The 10,629-nt window shown below is 39.0% G+C and overlaps 1 pseudogene across 1 annotated transcript; it reads right to left on the reverse strand.

Annotated features, from left to right (window-relative positions):
• Positions 1–1,915: 1,915 nt before the first annotated feature.
• LOC116543841 lies at positions 1,916–3,478 on the reverse strand (annotated as a pseudogene). The gene has a single exon (XR_004265723.1). The product of XR_004265723.1 is annotated as a beta-hexosaminidase subunit beta pseudogene (transcript).
• Between the last annotated feature and the right edge of the window lie 7,151 nt (positions 3,479–10,629).

A 10,629-nucleotide genomic window follows, 5' to 3' on the forward strand; every position in this document is an offset into this window, starting at 1 on the left:
TTGGATTTTAGCCTATCTAATAGGTATACAGTGGTTTCTCGTTGTTTTTATTATTTGTTTATTTATATATTTATTTATTTTAGAGATGGGGTCTTACTCTGTTGCCCAGGCTGGAGTACAGTGCTATGATTACGGCTCACTGCAGCCTCAAACTACTGGATTCAAGTGGTTCTCCTGCTTCTGCCTCCCAAGTAGCTGGACTGCAGGCACATGCCACCATGCCCAGCTAATTCTCATTGTGTTTTGTATTTGTAATACCCTAATGACATATGACGTAGAGCATCTTTCCACATGCTGTACATCATATGTTATGTACGTGCTGTACATCATAGGGAATTACAAATTCAAAACACAAAAAGATGATGTGAAGCACCTTTTCATATGCTTGTAGTCATATGTATATCTTCTTTGGTGAGGGCTTTGTTCAAATATTTTGTCCATTTTTAAATTGGGGTGCTTATTTTCTTATTTTTGCATTTTAAGAGTTATTTGTATATGTTGAATACAAGTCCTTTATCAGAAAAGTTATTTGCAAATATTTTCTCCAAGTCTGGGGGTTTTCATTTGCTTAACAATGATGTTCTCAGAGCAGCAATTAAAAATTTCTGTCTAGATTCTTTTTTTTTATTTTTCCATGTGTAAAATGCAAAACTTCCTGAGCAGCTGGGACTACGGGCACATTTATTAGAGCACCATTTATTGAAGACTAATATTTCTCTATTCAATTGCCTTTGCTCTTTCATCAAAGATCAGTTAATTCCATTTGTTTGGATTTATTTATGGTTCTCACCTCTGTTCCTTCAGCAATGTCATGCTGTCTTGATTACTGTAGCTTCACAGTAAGTCTCAAAGTTGAGTAGTGTAAGTACTCTGGTCCTACTTGTCTTCAATATTGAGTTGGCTATTCTGCATCTTTTGACTTTCCATACAAACTTTAGAATTTGTTTGTCAATATAACTTGTTTGTCAAATATAACTTTGTCAATATAACTTTGCTCGTCAATATAATTTGTTTGTCAAAATAACTTGCTAGAATCATTATTGGGATTAAGTTGAATCTATAGATTGGGAAGAGCTAACACATTAATGTTGAGTCTTCCTACTCATGAACATGGAATTTATCTCCATTTATTTATTTAGATTTTTTATTTCTTGTATTTTCCCTCATATAGTTTTGTAGTTTCCCCTCATATAGAATTTGTATTTTGTTAGGTTTATACCTAAGTATTTTGATTATTTGGTGTTTATGTAAGAGGTATTACATTTTCAATTTCAAATTCCAATTGTTCATTGTTGGTTTATAGAGAAGCAACCAACTTTTGTATATTAACCTTATATTCTGCAATGTCACTATAATAACTTACTAGTTCTCAGAGGTTTTTTGTTGATCCTTTGGGATTTTATACATAGACAGTCATGTTCATCTGCAATTTTTTATACTTTTATTTCCTTCTGTCTTATTGTGTTAGCTAAGACTTGTACAATATTGAACAGGAGTGGTGACAAGAGACATCCTTGCCTTTTCCCTGATATTAGGGGAAAAGCATCTGATTTTTTACCATTAAGTTCTGTATGATGTGAGCTGTGGAATTATTGTAGATGTTCTTTATCAATTAAAAAAGTTCCCTTCTATTCCTAGTTTGCTGAGAGTTTTTATCATGAATGGTGTTAGACTTGTCAAATGCTTCTTCTAAATGTATTGATATAATCATGATTATCTTTTTTAACTTAGTTGATGTGATTAATTACATTAATTAATATTCAACCATTAAATAAATATGCATATCTGGAATAAATCCCATTTGGTCGTGTTGTATTTTTTTCATACAATCTTGGATTTGATTTGCTAATATTTTTATCATGGATAAAAGGGGCATTACATTACAATGGAAAGTGAGATAGTAAAGGAACTTTTATATATAATAAGAGGTTCAATCAATAAAAATATTTTATTCTAAAAACAGTCTAATGTCTTAATTTACATGATTTCAAAATGAAGTTGATTATAGCACAGATTGCTATGGCCTTTTTCCCCCTCCATTTTCACATGTTCTCATGGTTACAATATCCAGCAAAAAGAGTTTGTGCAGCTATTCCACATTTGACCATTCTGCACTGGTGCCTTGTCAGTCTGTCATAGGCATCATCCATATTTCTGACATCTTTGGAACTCCAGAGTCTCTCACCAACAGCACTTGCCCGAGGCCATAATCTTGGAGTGAGGTTAGTTGCATCCACATAGTCCCCCCATAGACAAGCTTCTCCATCAATGACAAGTTGTTTCTGTTTCTGACTACCACCAAAATCAGGAGGTTCCACTTTACAGTAGTTCCTCAAATCTTGTCCATAACTAATCGTACCAAGGAGCAGAAAGGATTACAGGGAAGCCAGACACTGTGACTCTACTGAATTCCTCAGGATACCCGCTGTCTTTCCACATTTCAACTATTGTGCCGGGCTCACTTTATCATCAAAAACCTCCTGCCAGACAATGGATCCCTTGTTTATGGTTGCAATAGTATCAAAGTTTTTGAATGTAGAAAGATTCTAGTTTTTAAAAATCTGTGCCAAAGCCTTTTTGCCTCATGAAATCTTGAATTTTTGGATTTGATTCCCAACACTTAAATTCCACTTCATCTCCTCCCAAATGAATGAATTGATTTGAATACACCTCACTAATTTCTTTGAAAAATGTGATGAGGAAGCTGTATGTTATATTCAGAGTAGGGTTTATAGGTCCAAAGGAGTCCAACTTGTTTTATCTACTGTAACATGGAGTCAGGAGGTCTTTCTGACCTTTTCCCCAAGGTATTGTATGTCCAGGGGTTTCCAATTCTGGCAGGACTGGAATTCCTCATAATCTGGCATATTCAATCACCGTATGGACATCATTTCATGTATAAACCGGAGACAAAGAATAGCTTTCTTTATTGCTTAACTCAGGAAAGGTGATGCTCTGATGGGGGAAAGACTGCTCATCAACTACGTGCCAGTGAAGAACATTAAACTTATTAAAAGCCATGGCATCCAGAGTTTTAAGAAGAATCTTAACTGGCAGATAGTGTCTGGATGCATCAACTAAGATTCCTCTATGAGAAAACCTTGGCGAATCAATAATGGTGGATCCATTGATGGTGAAAATCCCATAAGAATCTTGATAAATTAACGGGCAAACCAAACTCTGTTTGCTCCCCAAACTCTGTTGGCCTTAAAGACAGCCACTGGTTCTTTCATAAGTAAAGTATAGGACTCATCTGCAGATATGTTGGGGAAAGCATCACACTCTGACTGAAGGGTGATAGAGACAAGAAGTTGCTGAAGCTGGATTCTAGCCTGGAATTCAGCAGGTTTGTGATGCCACTTGTAGAAACCAAAAATATCGTTCACAGAACTACTCTATGCTCAAAGGGAGCATGATCCCTGTGACAAAGGGATCTATTCCTTGAGAAGACATAACAAGCTTGGCATTGTGGCTCACATCTGTAATCCCAACATTTTGGAAGACTGAGGCAGGAGGATCACTGGAGTTCAGGGGTTCGAGACCAGCGTAGGCAACACAGTGAGATCCTGTCTCTACAAAAACATAAAATTTAAATTGGCCAGACATGGTTGTGCCTACCTGTAGTCCTAGTACTTAGAAGGCTGTACTGGGAGGATCGTTTGAGCTTGGGGGGTCCAGGCTGCAGTGAGCTGTGGTCGCACCACTGCACTTCTGCCTGGGTGACAGAGTGAGACTGTCTCAGAAAAAGGGGGAGAAGACATGAAAATTATATTTCATTGAAGATTTATGAATTGCAAATAAGCACGTGAAAAGATGTTGAGCATCATTAGGTATTACAGAAATGCAAACTAAAATTACACCTGTGAAGATGGCTAAAATTAATAGTGACAACAAGTGCTGATGAGCATGTGGAAAAACTTGGTCACTCATCCATTGCTGGAATGTAAAATGGTACAGCTTTGTGGAAAATACTTTGTCATCTTGAGAAAACTGCACATGCTGCTACCATAAGACTCAGTAATTGCCCTCTTGGGAATTTATTTCACAAAATCAAATGCTTATGTTCACACCAAAATTTTAATTTCAGGGTTTAACTGTAATCACCAAAAACTGAAATTAGCCCTGATGTCCTGAGCAGATGAATGGTTAAACAGTGCAGAAAACCATGAAATACTGATTAGCAATAAATAAATAAATAATAATGAAGTAATAATACACACAACTTGAATTAACTCCAGATAATTATCCTGAGTGAAAAAGAAAATTTCAGTAGGTTAGGTAGGCATGGTATTAACATTAACATTGTTGAAATGAGGAAATTACAGAAGTGGAAAACAGATTGGTGGTTAGCATGGGTTAAGAAAGTGGAATGGTGAAAGGCAAGTGGTGTGGCCATGTATGAGCAACACAGCTCCACTTAAGCAGAATACACATCTTCTCAAGTTGACGTGGAACATTCTCCAGGGTACAGCATATGCTAAGCTGTAAATCAAACCTCAGTAAATGTAAACAGTAAAAATAATACAAAGTATTTTTTTAAACACAATGGAATACAATTAGATCAATAACAGAAGGAAAGTTGGGAAGGTGGGAAATTCACAAAGGTGTGGAAATTTAACAGCACACTCTAAATGATCAATGGGTCAAAGAAGGAATCAAAAGGGGAATTAGAAAATACTTTGTGTGGCTGGGCATAGTGGCTCACACTTGTAATCCTAGCATTTTGGGAGACCAAGGCAGGCAGATCACCTGAGGTCGGGAGTTCGAGACCAGTCTGACCAACATGGTGAAACCCTGTATCTACTAAAAATACAAAATTAGCTGGGTGTGGTGGGCATGTCTGTAATCCCAGCTACTCAGGAGACTGAGGCAGGAGAATCGCTTGAACCCAGAAGGAGGAGATTGCAGTGGGCCAAGATTGAGCCATTGCACTCCAGCCTGGGCAAAAAAAAAAGAGCGAAACTCCATCTCAAAAAAAAAAAAAAAAAAAAAATTAGCCAGGCATGGTGGCACATGCCTGTAATCCCAGCTACTTGAGAGGCTGGGGCAGAAGAATTGCTTGAGCCAGAGAGGCAGAGGTGAGCTGAGATGACACCACTGCACTACAGCCTGGGTGACAGAGCAGAACTCCATCTCAATAAATAAATAATAAATAAATGAACAGAAAAGAAAATAGTTTGAGATAAATAAAATGAAAACACAATATACCAAAACTCATGGGATACTGCCAAGGCAGTGCTCAGAGGGAATTTATAGCTTTAATCATGTAATCTTCTACTTAAGACACTGGAAATGAGGGGCAAACGACACCTAAAGCAAGCAGAGGAAGGAAGGAAAAAGAAAATTTCATGAAATAGAAAATAGGAAAACAATATAGAAAGGACACCAAAAGCTGGCTATTTGAAAAGATCAACAAAATTGACAAACTTTGCTATATTGACCAAGCGAATGAGAGAAAACTCAAATTATTAGATCAGGTGTGAAAGAGAGGACATTACCATCCACCTTACAGAAATGAAAAGGGTTATAGCTGGGTATGGCAGAGCATACCTGTAGTTCTAGCTACTTGGGATGATGAGGTGGGAGGATTGCTTGAGGCCAGGAGTTAAAAGGCCAGCCTGGGCAACCAATCGTAAAAAAAAGAGAAAGGATTATAAAGAAATATTATGAAAAAAATTAATTAAAACAATGAAAAGAAATATGCAGGCCGGGCGTGGTGGCTCATGCCTGTAATCCAAACACTTTGGAGGCCAAGGTGGGTGGATCACCTGAGGTCAGGAGTTCAAGACCAGCCTGACCAACATGGTGAAACCCCGTCTTAATAAATAAATAAATAAAGATATTTAAAAAAAAAAAAAAAGAAATATGCAGAGAATGAGGGTTAAAAAAAAGAAGAAATACTATAAACAATTGTAGCTTAGATGAAATGAACAAGGCCAGGTGTGGTGGCTCACACCTGTAATCCCAGCACTTTGGGAGGCCAAGGCAGGTGGATCACCCAGGGTTCGAAGTTCAAGACCAGCCTGACCAACATGATGACACCGCATCTCTACTAAAAAAAAAATACAAACAATTAGCCAGGCTTGGCGGTGGGCACCTGTAATCCCAGCTACTCGGGGGGCTGAGGCAGGAGAATTGCTTGAACTCAGGAGGCAGAGGTTGCAAGTGAGCCAAGATACCATCATTGCACTCCAGCCTGAGTGACAGAGCGAGACACCATCAAAAAAAAAAAAAAATCAATTAAGTAGAATTAGAAGGGAACTTCCTCAACCTGATAAAGTTCACCTGTGAAAAGCCCACAATTAGTATAATACTTAATGGTGGAAGACTGGTTGCTTTCCTCCTGAAATCAGTATTAAGACAAGAATGCCCACTCTTAGCACTTCTATTCAATATTGTACTAGAGGTTTTGGCCAGAGCAATTAGGCAAGAAAAAGAAAAGGCATCCAGATAGGAAAATAAGTAATACTATCTCTATTCAAAGATGACATGATCTTGTATAAAGAAAATTCTCAAGAGTCCAGGAAAAAACTACTAGGACTAATAAATGAGTTCAGTAAGATTGCAGGATACAAGATCAATATACAAAAATCAATGTATTTTTATAGACTTGTAATGAACAATCTGGAAGTGAAATTTTAAAAACATTTCCTTAACCAGGCATGATGTGTGCACCTGTAGTCCCAGCTATTCAAGAGGCTGAGGCAGGAGGGTTGCTTGAGCTCAGGAGTTCGAGAGTAGCCTGGGTAACATAGCAAGATTCCATTTTTTGAAAAAACAAAACACTTCCACTTACAATAGCCTCAAAAAGAATAAGATACTTGGGAATGGATTTTACGAAAGAACTACAAAACTTGTGTTCTGGAAACTTCAAAACATTGTTGAAAGAAATTAGAGAAAACCTAACTAAATGGATAGATGTTTATGTTCATTGATTGGAAGACCTGATACTAAGACAGCAATACTCCCCAGATTATAGATTAACACAACCCCTAGAATTGCAGCTGATTCCTTTAAGAAATTGACAAATTAATCCTAAAATTTATAAGGAGACTCAGAGGCCCCAGAACAGCAAAAACAACCTTGAAAATAACAACTTGGCTGGAGGATTCATACTTCCTTATTTCAAAACTTTCTATAAAGCAACAGTAATCAAGACAGTGTGCCACAGACATATATTTCAACAGAATACAACTGAGAGTCCAGAAACAACCCATGTGTCTGTGGTCTCCTGATTTTCAACAAGGGTGCCAAGACCATTCAATGGGGTAAAAATAGTCTTTCAACAAATGATGCTGGGACATCTGGATGGCCACACGCAAAACAATGACGTTAAACTCTTCACATCACATACAAAACCATAATGGACCTGTGTTCTCAATGTAAAAGCTAACATTATAAAACTCCTAATAGAAACATAAGGGTGAATTTGTATCAACTTGGATGTGGTAGTGATTTCTTAAATACGAGACCAACAGTGGGAGCAACAAAAGAAAACATTCAGATAGGGTCTCAGTCTGTCACCCAGGATGAAGTACAGTGGTGCCATCATGGTTCACTGCAGCCTCAACCTCCCAGGCTCAAGTGATCCTCCCCGCTTAGCCTCCCTAGTAGCTGAGACCACAGGCATACACCACCATGCTGGAGAATTCATTTTTTTGTAGAGATGCGGTCCCATTATGTTGTCCAGGTTGGTCTCAAACCCCTGGGCTCAAGTGTTCCTCCTGCCTTGGCCTCCCAAAGTGTTGAGATTACAGGCACGAGCCATGGCACCCAGCTGATAAGGAATATTTTTATGTAGAATGATAAAAACTCTCACAAACTCAATGATAAAGACAATCCAATTTAAAAGTTGGCGAAGGATCTGAATAGACATTTCTTCATATAAGACACACAAGTGACTAATAAGCACATGAGAGGTTGCTCAACATATTCAGTCACTAGGGAAACACAAATCAAACCACTCTGAGACATCACTTTATACCCACTACAATGCCTTTACTTAAAACAACCTGATAGGCTGGATGTGGTGGCTCACAGCTATAATCCCAGAGCTTTGGGAGGCCAAGGCAGGAGGATTGCTGGAGTGCAGGAGTTCAAGGCCAGCATGGGCAACAGTGAGAACCCCTTCTTCATAAAAAAATATAAATACACATACACACATACTTGGCAATAGGAAGTGTTGGCAAAGATGTGGGAAAACTGGAAACCTCATACACTTGTGATATAAATATAAAATGGAGCAGCCACACTGGAAGGCAGAATGGCAGTTTGTTATACAGTTATCATACAACTCAGTCTTACGAGTCACAGAGTCATCATACGATTCAGCAATTCCACTCCTAAGTCTATACATTATATATCCAAGATAAATGAAAACACATTTCCACATAAAAACTTATACACAAATGTTTATAATACCACTATGCATAATTCTCAAAAGGTGGAAACAATCCAAATGTCCACAAACAGATGAACAGGTAAACAAAATGATGCATACAACGGAATATTATTTGGTCATAAAAAGCAGTGGAATAGTGGCACATGCCACAACATGGATGCACCTTGAAAATATTATACTAAGTGAAAGCAGCCAGATAAAACAGCAGTATTCTGTGATTCCATTTCTATGAAATGTTCTGAATAAACAAATCTGTAGAGATGGAAAGCAGATTGGTGGTTGCCTCAGAACAATGGGAATCGGGGGACAGGGCATAATGAAGTGTATGGGGTTTCTTTTTGAGGTGATGAAAAGATTCTAATAATGGCTGTGGTGATGGCTGCACATATGATGTGACTACACTGAAAACCCTTCAAGTGTAAACTGCATGCTGTTAATTATTTCAGTAAAGCTGTGGTTTTTTTTTAAGGGCATCATAAGCATGAGACATCCTTTTTTTTTTTTTTTTTTTGAGACGGAGTCTTGCTGTGTTGCCCAGGCTAGAGTGCAATGGCATGGTCTCGGCTCACTTCTGCCTCCTGGGTTCAAGCAATTCTCCTGCTTCAGCCTCCTGAGTAGCTAGGACTACAGGCATCTGCCACCACGCTTGGCTATATTTTTAAAAATTATTTTTAGTAGAGGCAGGGTTTCACCATGTTGGCCAGGCTGTTCCTGAACTCCTGGCCTCAAGTGATCCACCCTTGGCTTTCCAAAGTGCTGGGATGACAGGCGTGAGCCACTACGCCCGGCCTGAGTCATCCTTCTCTGAGGAAAATGTACTCTATCTCAAGAAAAACCAACAGACTTAGGAATAGAGTCCATAGGTTATACAGCAAGTGTATGTTTAATTCTATGAGGAACTATCACTGTCAAAGTAACTATTCTGCCTACCAGCAATGCAAGAGTTCCAGTTGCTCCACATCCTCACTAATATTCATTATTGTCTTTTTAAAAAACGTAAGCCATTCAAATAGACATGTGTTGTTACTCTGTTATTTCTTTTGCTGTATGGAAGCTTTTTAGTTTGTTTAATTTGTCTACTTTTTTGTTGTATTTGGAGTTCTTAGTCATAAATTTTTTTTTTTTTTGAGACAGTCTTGCTCTGTCAATGCATGCACACAAGCACAATGTGCTGGCTTTGTCTGGCATGTACATCCAGCCACTTGACATCCGAGGGAGGCATGGAGTGGAATGGCTGCTAGGTGGGGAAGCAGCCAGAGATCAGTGGTCAGTTACCCAGGCCTCTGATTCCAAGCCCAGGGCTCCTTCCACACACAGGGTGATGGTGACAAAGATCAGGACCCAGGAGTGGGTGGTGCTCATCCCTCACTGTGCTTCAAGATTCTGTGATTCTATCTCTTCTCCTGTAGATCAACGTCTGGACCACTTTCTAAGAAAATTGCAACTTTCCTGATAATTCTCCAGTATACTCAAGACTGTATATACTGATTTCCTTTCATGAAATTTTTCAGTCAGCTGCAGCCCTTGGTGCACAGTATGATCTGGACCTGGAGCACAGCAAGACCAGAACCAAGAACCATGACACCTCCCTTGGGAGACGATGTGTGCAAAGCGAGCTACGGTGCTGCATGACCATAGAAGTGACCCCTCTATACTGTGAAATGAATTTCTGCATGGGGGGTATATTAGGGTTCTCTATAGGGACAGAATGAGTAGGATATATAGAGTTTATTAAGTATTAACTTATATGATCACAAGATCCCACAATATGCTGTCTGCAAGCTGAGGAGCAAGGAGAGCCAGTCCAAGTCCCAAAACTGAAGAACTTGGGAGTCCGATGTTCAAGGGCAGGAAGCATCCAGCATGGGAGGAAGATACAGGCTGGCAGGCTAGTCATATCTCATCTCTTCATGTTTTTCTGCCTGTTTTATATTTGCTGGCGGCTGATTAGATGGTACCCACCCGATTAAGGGTGGGTCTGCCTTCCCCAGCCCTACTGACTCAAATGTTAATCTCCTTTGGCAACACCCTCACAGACACCCAGGATCAATATTGCATCCTTCAATCCAATCAAGTCAACTCTCAGTATTAACCATGACAGGGGGGAATCAGATGACACAAAAGATGCCTTCTGGCTCTCATGTTTTGTCACTGCCTACTTCAGAAGAGAGATGCACAGTGTGGGGAGGATGAAAGTTAGAAGGAAAAGGCAATAGAAATCAGGAGGG

The sequence above is a fragment of the Sapajus apella genome, unplaced genomic scaffold, assembly GCF_009761245.1.
Source record: "Sapajus apella isolate SASKATOON/1434 unplaced genomic scaffold, GSC_monkey_1.0 scaffold198, whole genome shotgun sequence".
NCBI lineage: Eukaryota > Metazoa > Chordata > Mammalia > Primates > Cebidae > Sapajus > Sapajus apella.